The following is a 12,825-nucleotide window of genomic DNA, read 5'->3' as shown; positions in this document are numbered from 1 at the left end:
TTATTTCATTAATGGCAAATTAGGCACCACTATTATTTTACATGATAATCAACCAAAGATTTCATAGCAGGACCTGTCAACAATAGTGTTATTTCAGCATTTGAATCTCCAAGGCATTTTCTTCCTTATGTTATATTAATTGGAGAACACCCAAAATAATAGTCTTCCATAAAGTAGGTCTATAGAAAACAGCTTTTTCATATATCCTCTAATTCACCTCTTCTCTATGGTCTCACCTTGATCTATAATATTTTTTTAAATAATTCTCACATACTCAAGAGATCTAATGCAATGTATTCTTTTATTCTTTTTTTTTTATGTTTCAGTTTATTTTTCTAAATACTCATGGTTCACAGTCCTGATGCTTCTCTCCTTAATCTAAAATATCTTGTAATAATGATTCTTCAAGTGACTGGCTAAGAAAAGTCGAAAACATTAATTTTGCTTTCAGTCATGATAGCTGGTGTATTAATTTTGTAGGTGGGTAATTTTTTAAAATTCTGTTGTTCCTTTAGACTATGAGGAAAATAATATATATATATATATATATATATATATATATATATATATATATATATATATATATATATATATATATATATACGTATATACATATACATACACTGGTACTTCGACATATGATTTTATTTTGTTCCGTGACGATCGTTGTATATCCAAAAAATCGTATATCAAATAAATTTTTCCCATAGAAATTAATGGAAATACAATTAATTCATTCTTGTGATATGAATTTACACCCCACCCAAAAAAAAAAAAATAATAATAATAATAACATGCTTTAAATACCAACCAAATATAGATTTAATTTAAGAAAAATACAATGTTTATTGTATGCATGATATAAATGAACTATATTGCTCAAAATAACAACTTAACCCGCAAAACTTGGGACATATCACACAAGGTACGGGGAACGTCGATAGACGTTTAGGCTTTTTACGGCTATATTTTGGTTATTTTCTTCCAGTTTTCTTTGCTTGTTAGCTGGCAACACTCATCAGGAGTAAACATATGCCCTACGTTATTGTGTCACCAACGATAAATGGTAGGAGCAATCAACAGTGATTTCATTGTGTCTGATTCCGCCACCTCTCCTGCGCGCCTTACTTCTATACCTTGGGTCTCTCGCCTTGTTTCTTTTGAATGAGAGTGGTATCAGAACAGGAGAGAGAGAGAGAGAGAGAGGGGGGGGGATACAAGGGGTCCGTTTTCTCGCGCTCTAGCCAAGGCCGCTAAACCTGATTGGACGCAAGGCCACGTAAACCAATGTTACTATCTCATTCAACCTGTGATATTTTGGTAACCATGACATCTAGAGACTTCTGTTTTTTTTGCATTGCAAAGAGGAAGAGTTGCTTGTGGGCAGAAAACCATTTGTACTCACTCGTTTATTGAATTTCCAAGTGTAATCAGTATGTGAATACAGGCTATTTTGTGTTTCTTGCCAAACTTTTACTTTAGGACCCATAATCTTGAGTTCACAAAACTTAATAAAAAATAACACACAGCCGAGGAGCACAGACACGTACATGCACAAAGGATGAACAACAATACACAACGCGGGCTGAATGTTCGGGTTAGCCAGGTAGCCGAGCGATTGCTGCGCCACCTACCGATGGCTAATCGTATCTTAAAAATATTGTCGTATGCCAAAAAAAATTGTATGTTAGGGTGATCGTATGTCGAAGTACCACTATATATATATATATATATATATATATATATATATATATATATATATATATATATATATATATATATATATATATATATATATATATATATGCGTGTGTATATTACACACACACACACACACACACACACACACACACACACACACACACACACACACACACACACACACACACACACACACACACAAAGGTAAAAGATAAAGCTTGGAAGAAACTCAGAAAGCAGAGAAATGACAATAACAGACTGCAGTATAAGGATGCGAGAAATGAATATATTAGAATTAGGAGAGAGGAAGAAAGAAACTTTGAGAAGAACCCAAGCTTTTCTACAGATTTATAAATGGTAAAATGAAGAACAAGGAAACAATAGAAAAAATAATTGAAGGAGGGAAGATGTACCAAGCAGAGAAGGAATTGTGTGAAATAATGAATGAGAGCTTCAAAACTGTATTCACTGTAGAAAATTATACAGAACCAAATAGGACATTGTATTGCTGAGGATTACAGGAATTCACAGTACACAAAGAGGATATTGGATGATTATTAGATTAGAGATCGACCAATGTGGTTTTTTCAGGGCCGATACCGATACCGATTATTAGTAGTCAAGGAGGCCAATAACTGATATTTGGAACCGATATTCATTTGCAATATATATATATATATATATATATATATATATATATATATATATATATATATATATATATATATATATATATATATATATATATATACAGTAAAGTCCCGGGTTACGTCGGTCTCGAGTTACGTCAAACTCATAGTTACGTCAGTTCACTATAAGGCAATTTAAGATTTAAGAAATTGAAAATTTATAAATCGTAAAGCACGGGATTTATTGTTATTGTTGGTGGTTACCCGTCACACCGCCCACCTCACGCTTGAATACAATAACACCCTGCCTCAGTTCCACCACACCGTCGCCCCTGGCAAGAGTGTTATCCTACTTCTGCGTTTACTGACTCAAGTTCTTAGTATCTTGCTCAATGGCACCAAAGAGAAAACTCCTTAGTGACAGCAGTGATGCTAAGAAAAAGGAAAACCATTACGCTACAAGAAAAAGAGGACGTAATTAAAGACATGAGAAGGGAGGCAGCAGCTGTGTGTGAGGGAGTGAAGAAGAAAATGGGAAGCCGGTTACCATGACAACGGGGAGGTTGACGACCTTGAGGGTTCGCGCACCTATCACAACAATAACAACTCCGGACACTCGCAGCTCACTTGCACCGTCTGCGCCTGTCTGTTGATCCCTATTGCCCTTTCCTATTGCATTTCCTGTCCCGCTGCCCACGCTTCTACTCCCACCGCACTGCACTACGCTCCCAGCAGTCTGCCCTGGGCATCAGAACATTCGACCTGCCCACCCTCCTGGCGGGCTCAGGGCCACCCCTCTCGGCAACCTGCAGTCCTTCGGTTTCGTGGCCCTAATCAACAACAAAAACAAACTTGTGTTTCATATTCCTATATAGTTGTAAATAATATAACAATATAACCTTTAACTTACCTGAATGACCATAAACAATGATTGGTTGAAAACTCGATAATATGCTTTGAAATGTACGGAAACTCGAGTTACGTACAAAATCGACTTACGTCATGTTTCAGGAACATAACTCTGACGTAAACCAAGACCTTACTATATATATATATATATATATATATATATATATATATATATATATATATATATATATATACATATACAATCACTATTCGATTTACGACGTACGCGAGATACGACCACCTGCACTTATGACCACGTCCAGCAGATCAGCAGATGCCTATTATGAGTTTGCTGTATTGTACGTTTGGCAGCGCAGCGTGCGTAAGATAGTTGTGGCGGCGCCCAGCATCACATACGACAGTTACGGCAGCACAGCATCTCACAGACTCACACTCACAGCATCCTACCACTTCACTTGTTGACTAGATACCGTCGCGGATATAGTAGTACCATCCTAAATTAAAGGTCAGGGTGGGGTCAAGTACCTGACCGCACATGTTTACAGCATTGCCATGTTTCCCCCAGAGGTTGCTATGACTCCTCCAACTCCTTTTTTATTCCTCCTCCCCCATCTGTCTCTCACTGCCTCTCTCTCTCTCTCTCTCTCTCTCTCTCTCTCTCTCTCTCTCTCTCTCTCTCTCTCTCTCTCTCTCTCTCTCTCTCTGCTTCCTGGATGTTACTTTTCACGCTATAGTATGCCAATATTATAATTTAGACTTTATTTCCACACCACCCAATGGCGTGAAAGTCTCAGCGCGTATTTTTTAAGAGGGTGTGACCCGTGACACAGGTCTCATTCAGTCGCCATGAGTGTTGCCGCTCGGGAGAAGTTTTAACACTTTTATATTTACTAAGAAACAAATGTATTTCCTACTTTCATACTATAAGGTTATCTTAAATAAGCATAGATGTTACAGTACTTATTCACCTTACAACCCCAGTGAATAAAAAAAGTACAGGAAGATTTTAAAGCAACACTAAAATATTTATGCCACGTTTCTTCAGCCTCGTGTGAATACCTTATGGTTAATAAATCAGTTTTGCTTTGATGTATTATATTGTGTTTATAAAACTTTCAGTAGTATGAATTGACCTTGTTTGTGATGATTCTTACATATATCACAAATATTACTCATCGCAGGTTTGGGAAACATGGCAACGCTGTAAACAGGTGCGGTCAGGTACCTGACCCCACCTTGACCTTTAGTTTAGGATGGTACTACTATAGTTGTGGTGGCACCCAGCATCATGTACGACAGTTACGGCAACACAGCATCTCACAGACTCACACTCACAGCATCCTACCACTTCACTTGTTGACTAGATACCATCGCGGAAACATCTCCAGTATTCAATTTTATACATACATATACTGTACACCCTTACCATGCCCCCCAAGAGGAAGTCCGATTCATCAGATGGCAATCCTACCAAGAAAGCAAGGAAGGCACTGTCGTTGGAGATGAAGATGGACGTCATAAAGCAGTATGAAGGAGGGAAAAAAATAAGTTCCATCGCTCGAGATCTCCATCTCTCCCATTCCACGGTGACTACAATTTTGAAGGACAAGGACCGCATTAAGGAAGCAGTGAAAGCAGCAGCCCCAATTAAGTCAACTATAATCACAAAACAGCGTGATGAACCGATTGCTGAGATGGAAAAGTTGCTATTCACGTGGTTAGAAGATAATAGGCAAAGAAATGTGAAAATGATGTTGCGAGCAGTGCAAAGTAAGGCTACAAGTTTATTTCGAATGTTGAAAGAAAATGTAGGTGAAGAATACATTTCATTGGGATTTATAGCTAGTGCTGGGTGGTTTCGTCGCTTTCGAGAGCGTTACCAAGTTCATCAAGTGTTGTCGAAAGAAGAAGTGCCCGAAAGAAAGTTTACCGTAAAGGGCTTATCGGAAGCCATGTCCATGATGAATGCTATGCTACAAAAACTGGAAGGAATGGATCCGAATGTTGAAAGGTTTGCCCATATAGAGAGAGTTATGCAAGAAACAATGAGGCCGTACAAAGAAATCTATAGAGAAAAGAAAAGATCCAAACTAAATTGAGCATGTTTGTAAAAAGAACCCCCAAGCCTGCCTCAACCAGCACCGATGCCACCCCCTCCCCTGCATCTCCCAGCATCAATACCACACCTTCCCCAAGGATCTCCCCTCCTGCCTCACCAGACCCACTGCCTGATCTTTCCCTCGACCGTATGCATGAAGAAAGTGTAGATGACGTTCAGCCAAGCACGAGTGGACTTAAATTTTTTGTTTTCTATACATATATTTTTTACAGGCATATTTTGTACGATATTTTGCATTTTATAGTGAATTTGTATTTTTGGTCACTAATAAGAGTACTCTAAAAGAAGTATTTTCTTTCTTTGTTTTTTACATGCATATTTTCTGTTTTGTATTTTTGCATTTTTGTAGTTAATTTGTATTTTTGGTCTCTAATAAGAATCCTGTGTATAATAAGTATTTTCTTTCTTTAACCTACCATATTAATATATTATCAACTAAGCAATTGAAAACAATGCTGTATGCAAAGATAAATGTTATTGTACCTATACAGTATCTCACACTTAAAATGGATGAGAAAGATAGATCTTAAAATAAACATACATATATTTTGAGTGCATACGTATATCCGATTTACGACCGTTTCGACTTACAACCGCTTGGTCGTAACCGATCTAGGTCATAACTCGGATGGTGCCTGTATATATATATATATATATATATATATATATATATATATATATATATATATATATATATATATATATATATATATATATATATATATATATATATATATATATATATATATATATATATATATATATATATATATATATATATATATATATATATATATATATATATATATATATATATATATATATATATATATATATATATATATATATATATATATATATATATATATATATACATGTTTTATTTACCTTACAAGTTTATTAAAATGAGAGAATAGAGGGAAAGAATTGGAGGTGGGAGAGGCATGGGAAGAAATCTTTATAAGTTACTCCGGAAAACATTATGTATGAAATTGCATGTTACTAAAAGATGGCAGCACTGCCACTGTCTTCCAAACTTTAACTCACACCACAACTCCTTGTATGTTCCTTATTCTCCACCGTGTGTGTAAAGGGGGTATCACACTGGCCTATGATACATGGAACGCGGGCCATGGTTCTTGGTGCGAAACCAGGAACATTATCACACACAAGGTGGTGGCGTTCTTGCTATGCTAGGCAAACGGCCCAGCAACCATGAACAAGCCTAGTCAAGATACTAGATCTAAACCATGTCGCTTTTACCTAAACCTGTGCTTCGTTCTGGAATTGCATTTGCATTTTCTCTTATTGAAGAAGAGTAAGTAAAAGAAACTAGAGAAGAACCGAGACACACAGACGTGCACGACGGCAACTTTGGAGTCAGAGGTGGTTGCCATGAGCCCATACTATCAACATGATATACATTTATTTTATCTTTCTAAATTGATGAAACATTATTTAATATTCCAATATGAAAAATTTAGGTATGTTCTTTTTATTTTAAATACACTCAACCCTCGATTTGCCGGACTAAAAGGGGGGGAAGGCTTGTCCGGGAATGGCAAATGTCCGGCAATGGAAAATGTCCGGGGGTCTACCCCCTTGCCGGACTTTACCCTATACAGGTTGAACCCCGCTTTAACGGCACGCGATTTACCGGAATCCCGTGTTTAACGGCAAAAATTTCCGGTGGGAACATAGTGTTGTCTTTAACGGCATTTCGGCACCTGCACCAGCTGTACCAGGAAGTTGGAAAATAAATCAGACGTTTTTTGTTCAGAAAAACAAAACTGAGGGAGAAGAAAGAGACTTTGCACCAGATGTGGAAGACAAGAGAAAGAAAAATAAAAGAAAGGCAGGATCAGGAAGAATAGAAGTAACAGGAGGTGCCGAGGCAAAGGCAAAACCTCCGACGACCATCATCATCATCATCATCATCATCTCACCACGTGGGCCGTAACACATGCCAATGCCACCCCATACAGCTCGCAGACTTGGGCAACACTCATTCCTCCATCTATTTTACGTAAAAGTTCCAGTTTTTGCGACACAGAAAGGTGCACAGGTTTAGCTGTACGCTTGGTTACTTTCTTTGGTGGGTTTTTGGGTGGCATCGTTGTGAAGAAGAGGTGTATCCACGACAAGCACGTAAGCACAACACTCGTGTGACGCGGCAGACTTGTTTACAGTCCAGTACTAGACGTGTATGTCCGCCCGTGCTGCCATCTATAGTGCCCGATTTGCGAACTTTGTCTGGCGCGGTAGTTTGAAATCGACTTGTCCCGGACTTTTTTTTTTTTTTTTTTTTTTTCCCACAGACTCTTGTCCGGCAAATCCGAAATCCGGCAAATCGAGGGTTGAGTGTAATAGGTTTTTATTATATATATATATATTATGTTTATTTTTTTCATTGGGATAGAATACGGAGAACAGGAATGGATATGAAGCCATCCCAACTTTGCTCTGCAAATCCCGGTCAAGTTCCAGCTATCTGGAGCGGATGTTCCTCGTTCCGCATATCATAGGCCAGTGTGATAGCCTCTTAAGCACTGTGCATGCACAGCTTTCACTGCTGATTGGCTGTTACCGCAGCTCTGCTTTTAACCAATCAGATGGTGCTGTGGGTGGGGACAATGCTGGAGACAGTAGTGACAGCAGACAGAGAGGCACAGCTGCATCAGAGCCAAAATAACCCAGTTTTGAATTTATCTCTTATCGGCCATCAAATTTTAAAAAAAGGCTGATGGCGATGTGCATCAAAATGCTTAATATCAGCGCTGATAATCGGCCTGGTCAATAATCGGTCGATCCCTATATTAGATCATTTGGATGTCAGAAAAGCAATGGAACCTGATGGTGTATCAGGCTGGGTGCTAAAAGAGCAACTGTTAGATCCAATTTGGGAAGTAATTCCAAGCTCATTAAATGAAGGGAAAGTTCCACTAGAATGGAAGAGAACCAACATAATACCGATATTTAAAGGAGGAAAGGCAACTGAACCATTAAATTACAGACCGGTGTCATTTACAAGTGTTATGGGAAAGTTGTGTGAAATGATTATCAAAGAAAAATTGGGTTAAAGATCTGGAAGAAGAACAAGCCATATCAAGCAGAAAATTTGGGTTCAGGACAGGAAGGTCATGTGTGTCGAACTTATGAAGCTTCTACTCTAGAGTAATAGAAGGACTGGAAAGCAGATATGGATGAGTGGACACGCTATACCTGGACATAAAAAAGGCTTTTGATAAAGTTCCTCATGGAAGAGTACTTTGGAAACTAGAGAACATAGGAGGACTACGAGGAACTTTGCTAGAATGGACAAGAGATTATTTGAAGGATAGGGAAATGAGAACTGTGATCAGAGATACACACTCAACTTGTGGTAAAGTAACTAATGGAGTGCCACAAAGGTCAGTGTTAGCCCCGATTATGTTTCAGATTTATGTAAATGACATTCACATTAGGATAAACAGTTATATAAATTTATTCCCTTATGATACAAAGCTGCTAAGTGTTATCAAAACCAAAGAGGACTGTCTGCTGTTGCAGGAGGATATAAACAAGATTTATGAATGGAGCAGGAATTGGAAATTGGAGTTTAATGCCAAGATATGTCACATAATGGAACTAGGAAAGATTAAGAGAAGACTGGTATGAAACTATTTGATGGGAGAGGAACAAATAATGAAGGCTAAAGAGGAAAAAGATCTGGGAGTGATCATACAGGAAAATCTGAGCCCCGAAAAACACATGAGCAAGATATTTGGACTATCATATAAAATGTTGACTAATATAAGAGTGGCATTTCATTACATGGACAAAGATATGATGAAAAAAATCATCACAAGCATGATACATCCAAGGCTGGAATATGCAGCAGTGGTATGGTCTCCAAGCTCTAAAAAGGATATAAGAAAATTGGAAAGGATACAGAAGATTGCTACAAAGATGGTGCCAGAATTAAAGCACCTCATATATGAAGAACGACTGAAAAAAATGGGGCTGCCAACCTTACAAGATAGAAGAGAACGTGGGGACCTAATAACAATGTATAATATAGTAAATTATATTAAAAAGATAGATAAAGAAGACCTGGTGCTGTTGACAGAAGAAGATTGAAGGACAAGAGGACATTAAAAGAAGATCAAGATGAGGCAGTATGTGAAGGATATTGGAAAATACCGTTTTCCACACAGAACGGTGGAAAAATGGAATGCATTGGATAATGAAGTTGTTACAGCACATAAGGTGCATAACTTTAAGGAAAAATTAAATAAATGGAGATATGGAGACAGGACACAATGAGGCCCGCTTGAACCCTGTACAATACTACTAGGTAAATACACACACACACACACACACACACACACACACACACACACACACACACACACACACACACACACAGAATTCTAGGAGACAGGATAAGGAAATGGTATATAAACAAGAAAGAAGAGAAAAAAGTGGAACAAGTTTAACTAAAAATGATAAAGGCAAAAGACTAAAAATGATGTATACGAACATAGACGGGGTTTTATCAAGTAAACTAAAATTAAGAGATTACATAGATAAAGAAAATCCAGATATTGTATGCTTGGCTGAAACAAAACTAAATAGGGCAATCAAAATAGACTTGGATAATAGGTATAATGTATGGAGAAGAGACAGAGGGGGTAAAGGAGGAGGAGTCATGATAATGTTAAGGAAGGAGATAGTGATAAACCAAGTGGAATGTGGGAAGGAAAAGCAGAAGTATTGTATGTTAAGATGCATATTAATAAAAAAGAGTTAACAATCATTGTAACATATGTGCCACCAAAAACAAATTCATGGACCAATCAAGAATATAAAGACATGATAGATGACACAATAAGGAGTCTAACGAGAATTGTTAAAGAAAGGAGAAAAGTTATATTAGTAGGAGATTTCAACTGTAAAGAAGTGGACTGGGAAAATTATGAAAGTGGTATGGGGGAAGAAGCCTGGGAGAAAGATTCTTGAACCTAATGATAGACAATATGATGGACCAGAGAGTAAAGGAATGCACAAGATTCAGAGGAAACGACGAGCGGCGAGATTGGACCTAGTTTTTACAAGGGTATACAAATGAATGATGATATAAGATATAAGTGCCCATTGGGAAAGAGTGACCATGTAATATTAGAAATAGATATAGAAGAGGGAAAGGAAGATAGAGACGATTCATACAAAGGAGACCGATTAAATTACAGAAAGGCTGATATTGAGAATCTCAAGAACTATTTTAAAACGTAAACTGGGAGGAGATGGAAAACTCAGAGATGATGCAAGAGAAATATAACTTATTTTTGGAAATATACAAAACAGGAGTCAGGGAATATGTCCCAAAATATAGACCTAAAGAAGAAGGAAAGAAAGATTGGTTTAATGCAAGGTGTGCTAGGGCAAAGGAGAAAAGAGATGGAGCATGGAAAAGGTGGAGGAGAAATAGAAATCCAGCAAATAAGGAAAACTTCAAGGCAGCGAGAAATGAATATGTTAAGGTGAGGAAGGAAGAGGAAAAGAACTTGAAAAGGACATTGTCGAAAAATGTAAGGAGCAACCAAAATTGTTCTATAGATTCATAAATGGAAAAATTAGGCAAAAGAAACAATAGAAAGGTTAAAAGGAGAGAACGGGATGGTGGAAGACCCAAAAGTATGGCAGAACTATTAAATAATAAATTCCAGGAGGTCTTTACTAAGGAATCCAAATTTGAAAGGCCACAGGGTAATAGAGAGACAATCTATATGAAAGAGATTAAAGTAACCAAGCTTGAAATAAAAGAGTTAATGAAGGAACTGGATGAAGAGAAGGCAATGGGACCAGATGAAGTCTCAGGCAGAATACTGAAAGAATGTAGGGAAGAACTAGCAAGTCCTATATACAACATCATAAAATGCTCAATAGAAAATGGAACAGTACCAGTAGAATGGAAAAGAGCTGAGGTGGTTCCCATATATAAGAGCGGAAGGAAGGAAGAACCTTTAAATTACAGACCGGTATCACTAACTAGTGTAATATGCAAGATGTGTGAAAGAATAATAAAGAAACAATGGATCGAGTTCCTTGAAGACAACAAATTAATATCAAATAGCCAATTTGGTTTTAGAAAAGACGGTCTTGTGTAACTAATTTATTGAGTTTCTATTCTAGAATAGTTGATAGAGTACAAGAGAGAGAGGATGGGTTGACTGTATTTATTTGGATTTAAAAAAGGCATTTGACAAAGTGCCACATGCAAGATTACTATGGAAGTTAGAGGAGAAGGGTGGCTTAAAAGGAAGCACATTGAGATGGATAGAAAATTATTTGAGGGGGAGAGAAATAAGGACGGTAGTTAAAGATATGAAGTCCAAGTGGAGAGTGCCACAGGGGTCAGTATTGGCACCAATACTTTTCCTCATTTATATTAACGACATGCCAGAAGGAGTGAACAGCTACATAAATCTGTTTGCAGATGATACGAAACTGTGCAGAGTTATAAAGCAAAAGAGGATTGTGAAATACTGCAAGAAGACCTAAATAAGATCTGGGAATGGAGTAAAAAGTGGAAATGGAATTCAATGTGAACAAAAGCCATGTCATGGAAATGGGAAAGAGTGAAAGACGACCTGTGGGAATCTATAAGATGGGAGATGGAGTAGAACTGGAGAAAGTTAAAAGGAAAAGGACTTAGGAGTGACGATGGAAGAAAACAATCAACCAGTAAGCCATATTGATAGAATTTTTAGAGAAACATATAATTTGCTAAGGAATATTGGAATAGCATTTCACTACATGGACAAAGAAATGATGAAGAAATTGATAAGTACTATAATAAGACCCAGATTGGAATATGCAGGAGTAGTGTGGACCCCTCATAAAAAGAAACACATAAGGAAATTGGAGAGACTACAAAAAATGGCTACAAGAATGGTTCCAGAATTTGAAGGGATGACATATGAGGAGAGACTAAAGGCTATGGATCTACCAACCCTGGAACAAAGAAGGAGAGAGGAGACCTGATACAAGTTTATAAATTGATCAACGAAATGGACCAAGTGGATAATGAGAAACTGATCCTGAGAGAAGAATATGACATCTGAACCACAAGATCGCATAGTAAAAAGCTGACAAAAGGAAGATGTCTGAGAGATGTTAAAAAATGTAGTTTCCCACAAAGATGTATTGAGACGTGGAACAGTTTAAATGAAGAAGTAGTGTCTGCAACGAGTGTGCATACTTTTAAAGTAAGATTGGATAAGTGTAGATATGGAGACGGGGCCACACGAGCATAAAGCCCAGGCCCTGTAAAACTACAACTAGGTAAATACACACACACGTGTAGTGGTTAGCACGCTCGACTCACAATCGAGAGGGCCGGTTTCGAGTCCCGGTAAGCAGTGAGGCAAATGGGCAAACCTCTTAATGTGTGGCCCCTGTTCACCTAGCAGTAAATAGGTACGGGATATAACTCGAGAGGTTGTGGCCTCGCTTTCCCGGTGT

The sequence above is a fragment of the Portunus trituberculatus genome, chromosome 18, assembly GCF_017591435.1.
Source record: "Portunus trituberculatus isolate SZX2019 chromosome 18, ASM1759143v1, whole genome shotgun sequence".
Taxonomy (NCBI): domain Eukaryota; kingdom Metazoa; phylum Arthropoda; class Malacostraca; order Decapoda; family Portunidae; genus Portunus; species Portunus trituberculatus.
This window is presented reverse-complemented; position numbering follows the sequence as displayed.